A 6,950-nucleotide genomic window follows, 5' to 3' on the forward strand; every position below is an offset into this window, starting at 1 on the left:
AGTAGAATAACATAAATCTTATTTTATTATTTTTTTGTATGCTTATATTGCAGATAAACACAAAATAATTAAATCTTTAGTAATTTATTTACATCTAGGCTGTTACACCCAAAATTTCATTTTAAAAGTTTGCTTTTTTTTTTTTTTAACATAAGTTATTTACTTAAATAACTTTAACATAAAAAAAGTTTTTAAAATCAACGTTGAAAACGATAAAACGTTTTATTTAGACTAAAAAAAATAAAACAATAAAAAACCTTCAATAAACGTTTTAAGAAAAACATCCGGCAACCACTTTATGTGGACGTTCAAATAAACTTATAAAAACGTTTTCGTGAGACCCTTAAAAAACATTCAAAAAACATTTTTAGAAAAAACGTCCGGTCCTCGTTTCATATGGACGTTCTAAAAACTAATTAATAACGTTTTTCGTGACCATTAAAAAACGTTCCCAAAATATTTTTGTGCCCACTGGGCTGTGATTTCCTTTATAATTTCCAATGTGCGCTCAGAATTTAATTTGTATTTTTTGGGTAAATCATTGTAATATATTTGTTTTGAGACTTGTCCTTTGACGTTTAAATTGTTTAGCATAAGTTTTATATGTAGCTTTTCTTTTATCAGTTTTTAGTTTTAGGTATTTAATGTACAATTTTTATTTAATTTTTAGAAGATTTTCTTAAATTCTTGGTAGTCCATGGGGATTTTGTGTTTTTTAGTTTTCGAATTATTTTAATTTTTGGAGAGTTAACATCATATATATCAAAGAAATTTAAAAAAAAGGTATCGAAGGCCAGATTGGCATCATCTAAAAGTCTAATGTTACCCAATTAATAAGAGACAATTGCTTCTTAAATGTTTCCAAACTCTTTTCATTTTAAAGTACGTTTAAAAATTAAAATATAGAAATCTACTATTATAATTTATATATTTACATAAGTAAGGTGAGGTCACTCGAATAGCAAAAAATTAGTCAATAGAGTGACACCTATATTAAATAAAAAAAAGAAAATATTTAGAATAAATAAAAAGAGAACAACAAAGAAAACAAAAGTTCCTAAATAAGAAAAAATTAAACAAAACAAAAAATGAAGCACAAATAAATAAAGTAATGAAATAAATAAATAACGATAATACTTTTAACTTCAGTAATGTTAATAAAATAATAGTAATAACAATAATAATAGTTATAAAAATAATAATATGAATAAAACAATATCAAAAATAATAACTATAATGTGATAACTATAAAAAAATTATTACTAATAATAAAATAATAATAAAACTAATTATAATATAATTTACAATTATGACAGTAAGTATAAAAATAAACGTAACTACAAAACTACATAATTGCAAAAACAAATATAATAATAACTAAGAAGAAATTTGTTAATAAAGGGTATTTTGGTGAAATCTTTTTTTGTATAAATGGTATTGAATGTTTCCAGTGATCAATACATTGATGCTTTATTATCAGTTTGTCATATTTTACAGTGTTGAATAAGATAGGTTGCAAATGAACATTTTTAGTATTTCGATGTGTAAAACTCGTTTTAATAAAAAAGTTAAGAAGCAAACTTGGTAAATTTTGGAGAAAATCACACAAAAAGATTAAAAGCTTATAAATCTTGAAATTTTAGAATTTTTAATTGAGTAAACCAATTTTGGATATTAGATTGTAAATGAGAAAATGTCGAACATCCATAAATCTTATGGATGTGCGTTGTAAACTGTTTATAAGGTTTAATAGAATTCCTTTATGACCCTTAAACAATTTATAACTAGCTTTTATACTGTTCAAAATTTATGACCTTGTAATATTAAAAATCCCCTTTATTTGAAAGCGTAGAAACTTCATATGCTCATAACCTTTGTACACTAAGAGGCTGCTTATTTAGTATGTCAAGTTAAGTGAAAAAATAAATAAAAATAGGAAATTATTGGCTCCTTTGCATTGCAATTTTAAAAATTATAACGCTTTGTTATAGATGAAGATCACCACGCAACAGCGCCAAACATTTTCAACGTCTACTTAAACATAAAGTTTTAGCGTGATACAATTTATGAATAGAAAAGATTACTACATAAATTAAAAACCTGTTTATCAATTTAAGTTTAGTATAAAATAGAATTTTATATTAAGTTAATAATTGTTTTAAATCTCATTTGGGGTCAGGCATGCATTTTTGGGTGTTCTGTTTTGAAAAAATGGGGCTAAACGGTTTTGCAATATTTTACAGAACATTTTCAATTAACATAAGCATGAACTTAATTAAATTTGGAGCTTGCTTAATTTCTTAAAGCGTAAGATTTGATACATCTTTAAATCCTACTGGGGAGCTTGAGGATTTGTACAAATATTCTCAAAAATTTATTAAAAACTTATAAAATATATAATGTTTTACGTAAATTCTAACACGTAATACGTAATTTTACGTAATATCTAATACGTAAATTTTAACAATATTCCCAATCTTTATGTTCTTTTGGTCTACAATCATAAGGGCAAGTTGGGAGGACAACTTCACTATTCGGAAGATTTGCTATCATTCCAATAAATCTATATTTGTTTTTTCTTTTTGATGGAAATGGAACACTACCATTAAATTGAGTGCACAGGTACGCATCGTGTTGCATAACATCATCACTTATCAAAGGCCATATATATTGTCCTAAAACATCTTGACCATCTCCCCAGGGTGCTTCAGTATCAATAGTTCGTTTTTTACTTTTTTCAATAACTAACTTTGCAATAGTATCACCAAGAAATGGTCTCTTCATGTTTCGAAAACACCATGTTCCTCCAAGTATATAAACCCCATGAAGGGGATGGTCTCTCATTACATGAAATAGTTTATTACTTTTTAACCATTCTCTTACAGCATCTTCTTCTCGTGGTAATAAAAGTGAGTCTAAATCTCTACTGCACATTACGTCAACATTGTGATCGCCAGCTGCAAGAAACCGCCATGTCATTCCATTTATATGTGATACATTTCCGAATTCAGGTATAAATCCCACATCATAAAAGAAAAGATTTTTGTATTTTTTTTTTAAAGAACTTTGCAACGATTTACTAAACATCTTACCATCATGGTATAATCGAATGCTCCAGTTTTTATAAAGAATACTTCGGGACGCAGTAAAAGCAATTTTTTCAACAGCACTGCCATATCTTTCCCAATTGTTTCCAAAAAGAGAATAAGACAATATATACGGGGACTTGATATTTTCTGGAAAAAAATGAGTTTGTAAATCGGATTTTTCTGAATGAGTTTTTAATAAACTTGCATTAAATGTCTCTCTTTTGATTTTTTTTTGTTTCTGATTGTATTTAATATATAAATATAAAAACCCGAAAGCTAACAATATTATACGTAAATATAAAGTTCTAATATTCATCATTGTAGACAAAAAAAAGTTTGTCTTTTGTTTTAATATGGAACTATGTAGTTGCAATATTTTAAATTGTTTTGAACAATATTCATGATTAATAAATTAATTATAATTACTAACAAGATTATGTCTAATTTTTTTGAAAAAGTAATATAAGCCATACTTACGATTATTATATTTGCATAACAAACTAAAATTAATTTTTTGATTTTGCTGCTTTCGCAAAACTTCAATGAAGTTTTAAAAAGTTTTACCATCAAATAAAGCTAACATAAGAATATTTAATAAAATTACTTCCATTGTTTTAGTAATGAATTAATCGTTACCGAAATATTTAGTTATTAAAAAGATATAAATGCGTGCAAACAAAAAATAAAGATATACTTTCTTTAAAAGTTATTACAGTTGAAAAGTCAATTAATTTTTTTTTTTTTTAATTATTTTGAAAATGACCAAATATAAACCTACGAAACCTTGTGGTTTTTTAGACAAAGTCAGTCTTTACAGAATAAACGTTATCTTTACTATCATGCAGTTAAATGCTGATAAGAAAAAAATTTTGCGCTCTTTCAAAACACCAAGCTTGGGAGAGCGCAAAGTTCGCCAAAAATAAATAAAAACTTGGAAACAAATCTTTATGATGGTCTATCGTGGCCCATCATTGCAATAAGAAAAAAAAACTCCGCGAAAATTTTACGTGGCCCATCATTGCCATTACCATACGGCTTTACTTTTTTTATAAATGCCGCGTGAAAAAAAAAACTGTAAGTTTATCGCGCGTGATTGTTTATCTTAAAAAATAAAATAGCGTCATAAAAAGCAAATTTTAAAAGGCTTTTAGCTGGAGTTACCAAAAAAAGAAAAAATGTTAATTCTAAAGAAAATTAAAACATTTCAAAAAGTAGAGTACCTTACCGTGCAGCGTTCGTCAGAAAATGTTCAATTTTAGCAATGTAAGGCTCAGAAATACAATAAAATGGGAGCCCTTACCATGGTTAAACTTGATAACCAAGATGATAAAAATAAAGAATTAACACTGGACATAATAAAGCAAGCGTGTATTTTACACTTTGATACATATGCAATAAGTTTCGATATTCTAGCAGGCGAGAAAGGGCCGTCCTATAACAATAAATTTGAAATTTTAGCAATGTAATCCATGTAAGATGTAAGGGAGAAGTATAAGCTCGGTTAGCGAAAGAGAAAGACACTAGTCTGTTTCTTTTTCAAACTCTTTTTGTAGAACCTCATCAGTTGCATTAAGTCAGCTAAAAATGGCAATTTCAATATCACTGAAAGTAAATGAAGTAAATAAATTCTTATACCCCAAACTGGTGCATATTTTCACAAAAATCTATCAATTACTTCAATGTTAAGACTTGGTGCAGTGGTGAAAAAATCTGAATCTACACCTACAATGAATCAAGGTTCCGAATTTGACATTCACAAAACGTCATGGTAGGTACCATACGAAATGTTTATTGAAACAGAAGAAATTCCATTTTCTTAATTCCATTTTCTTATCGGTCAGCAGATGAGTTTTACGTGATAAAAAAGTCCCATAAGAGAACACTCGATGAGCTAAAATAAGTTAACGAACTCATTAAATGTAAAGAAACTGAGGAAACCTTATGACGCAGGAAAATCAGTGCAGGCTAATGCACTTGCCAAGAACTTTGCATTGCATATAAAAAAGATGTTGCTGATTTGGGTAATAGTGATTTTGGAGATGGCTTTACATATAATAAAGCTAAATTAGGAAAAATCAAGTCAGATGGGTCATAAGTAACCATAAAACAGTTCATCAGTGGAGACTAATTTAAGTACATAATATTCAAGGTTCAAATTTCACTCTTTAAGACCCTGAAATTGCAGCCTCTGCAAACGCAGTTGACAAAAATAGCCTACGTTTTACTTTGAGTACAATGTCAATTTTTGCTTGTAACAACTTCAAGGATCAGCATCTATACAATAAACACTGAAAAATGTTAAAATTAGAGGCGTTTACATTTTGGTAACTTTAAACTTTTTTAAATATATCGAGATAATATATTAGTAAATGTTTTGACAGTTTATTTAATAAAAGATTAACTAATTGTAATAATAATACTCCTGTGTCAGTATTTTCACGTTAAAAAAATAAAGATAAAATGCACGCTTTTGATGACTTCGATTACATTTCACTAATTTATTTTTAAGAGTTTTTTTTTTTCAGCAAGAAAGAAAAATACCTCAGTACCTCAGTAACAAACTAAACAACGCGTAAATAAATTTTTTAAGAATGTTCATTAACTGGGTAATTTAGAGTCGAACCAAAAACCTTGCCAAGAAATCAAAAGAGTTATCGCTATTTAGTACAGTATATAATGCGTTATGTAAACTAAGTTGTATTCGGTGTATAATATAAGCTCTCAACATGTTAGTTGACTTATGATCTGCTATAATAAAAAAAATTCATGAGATTTAATGACTTGAAACTTATTATTTTTAAGCCCGGAGTCCTTGTTACACTAACACATAGGGACTTCGGGTTTCAAAACTGTTTGTTCCTCTAACCTGAAAAACTTTTTTTCCATAAGTTTTTTTTGTATTTTAGAGCTCCAAGATATAAAAAATTATTAAGAAGTAACTTTTGACTCCAACATCATAATCTTTACACATGTAATAAGTCCCTCAAAAAGTTACTCAAGAACAAATACACTAAAACAATCAACAAAATTAGCATTTTTAGCTATAAACATATTCTATTTAATTTTTTACGTCTTTAATTTCTTTTTCAAAAGATTTTTTTTTAAATTGTATTTTTCAATGAAATTTAAATCTTCAATCAATTGCCATGATTGTGTTCCATTCCATTTCAAGTCTTATGATAAAATTTCAGATGCTTCTGCAGCCTCTTCAATTTTTTTGACAGAAAATAGCATACCTATAAAACAAAAAACTTTTAAAAATTATACTGACCCTATTTCTTGATGACAGTTTAAATATAGTGCATTGACAGGGTGTTCAGAAAATTTTAAAAGTTTAAATATTTTGACAATCCTTGTCTTGTCTTGCAATTTATAATTTCAAATAACAACTAGTTATACTTTGAAACTAGTTAATTATTTAGAGATTTATTTAGAGATTAGTGACTAATTTTAATAGTGAAATTAATTAAATTAGATATTTAAATAATAAATCAATCGGAAACTATAATGTTGCACTTAGTGAAGTTTATAAACAATCAACATTCCAAATTTTTTTATAAAAGTCACATTTAGATTAGTTTTTTATTTAAAGTTAAAATTTATACTACACTCTTTTTATCCATATTCATCAGAAAATGAACAAATATGATTGCGTACACCATTAGGCAACAAGGTTTTTCTGTTTTCGAATTCTGTACAAATTCATCATTTCAACAAAAACATCAGCTTGACTTTGAAACAGTGGAACCATAGTGTATGCACGCATCTTTCTCAGTGAAATTTTTATTAATACAGTCTAAATACAATGAGTTTTGTATATAACTATATACACAGTGAGTGGTCATAAAGTTCCAATCTTTT

Source organism: Hydra vulgaris, chromosome 04, assembly GCF_038396675.1.
Source record: "Hydra vulgaris chromosome 04, alternate assembly HydraT2T_AEP".
Lineage (NCBI taxonomy): Eukaryota > Metazoa > Cnidaria > Hydrozoa > Anthoathecata > Hydridae > Hydra > Hydra vulgaris.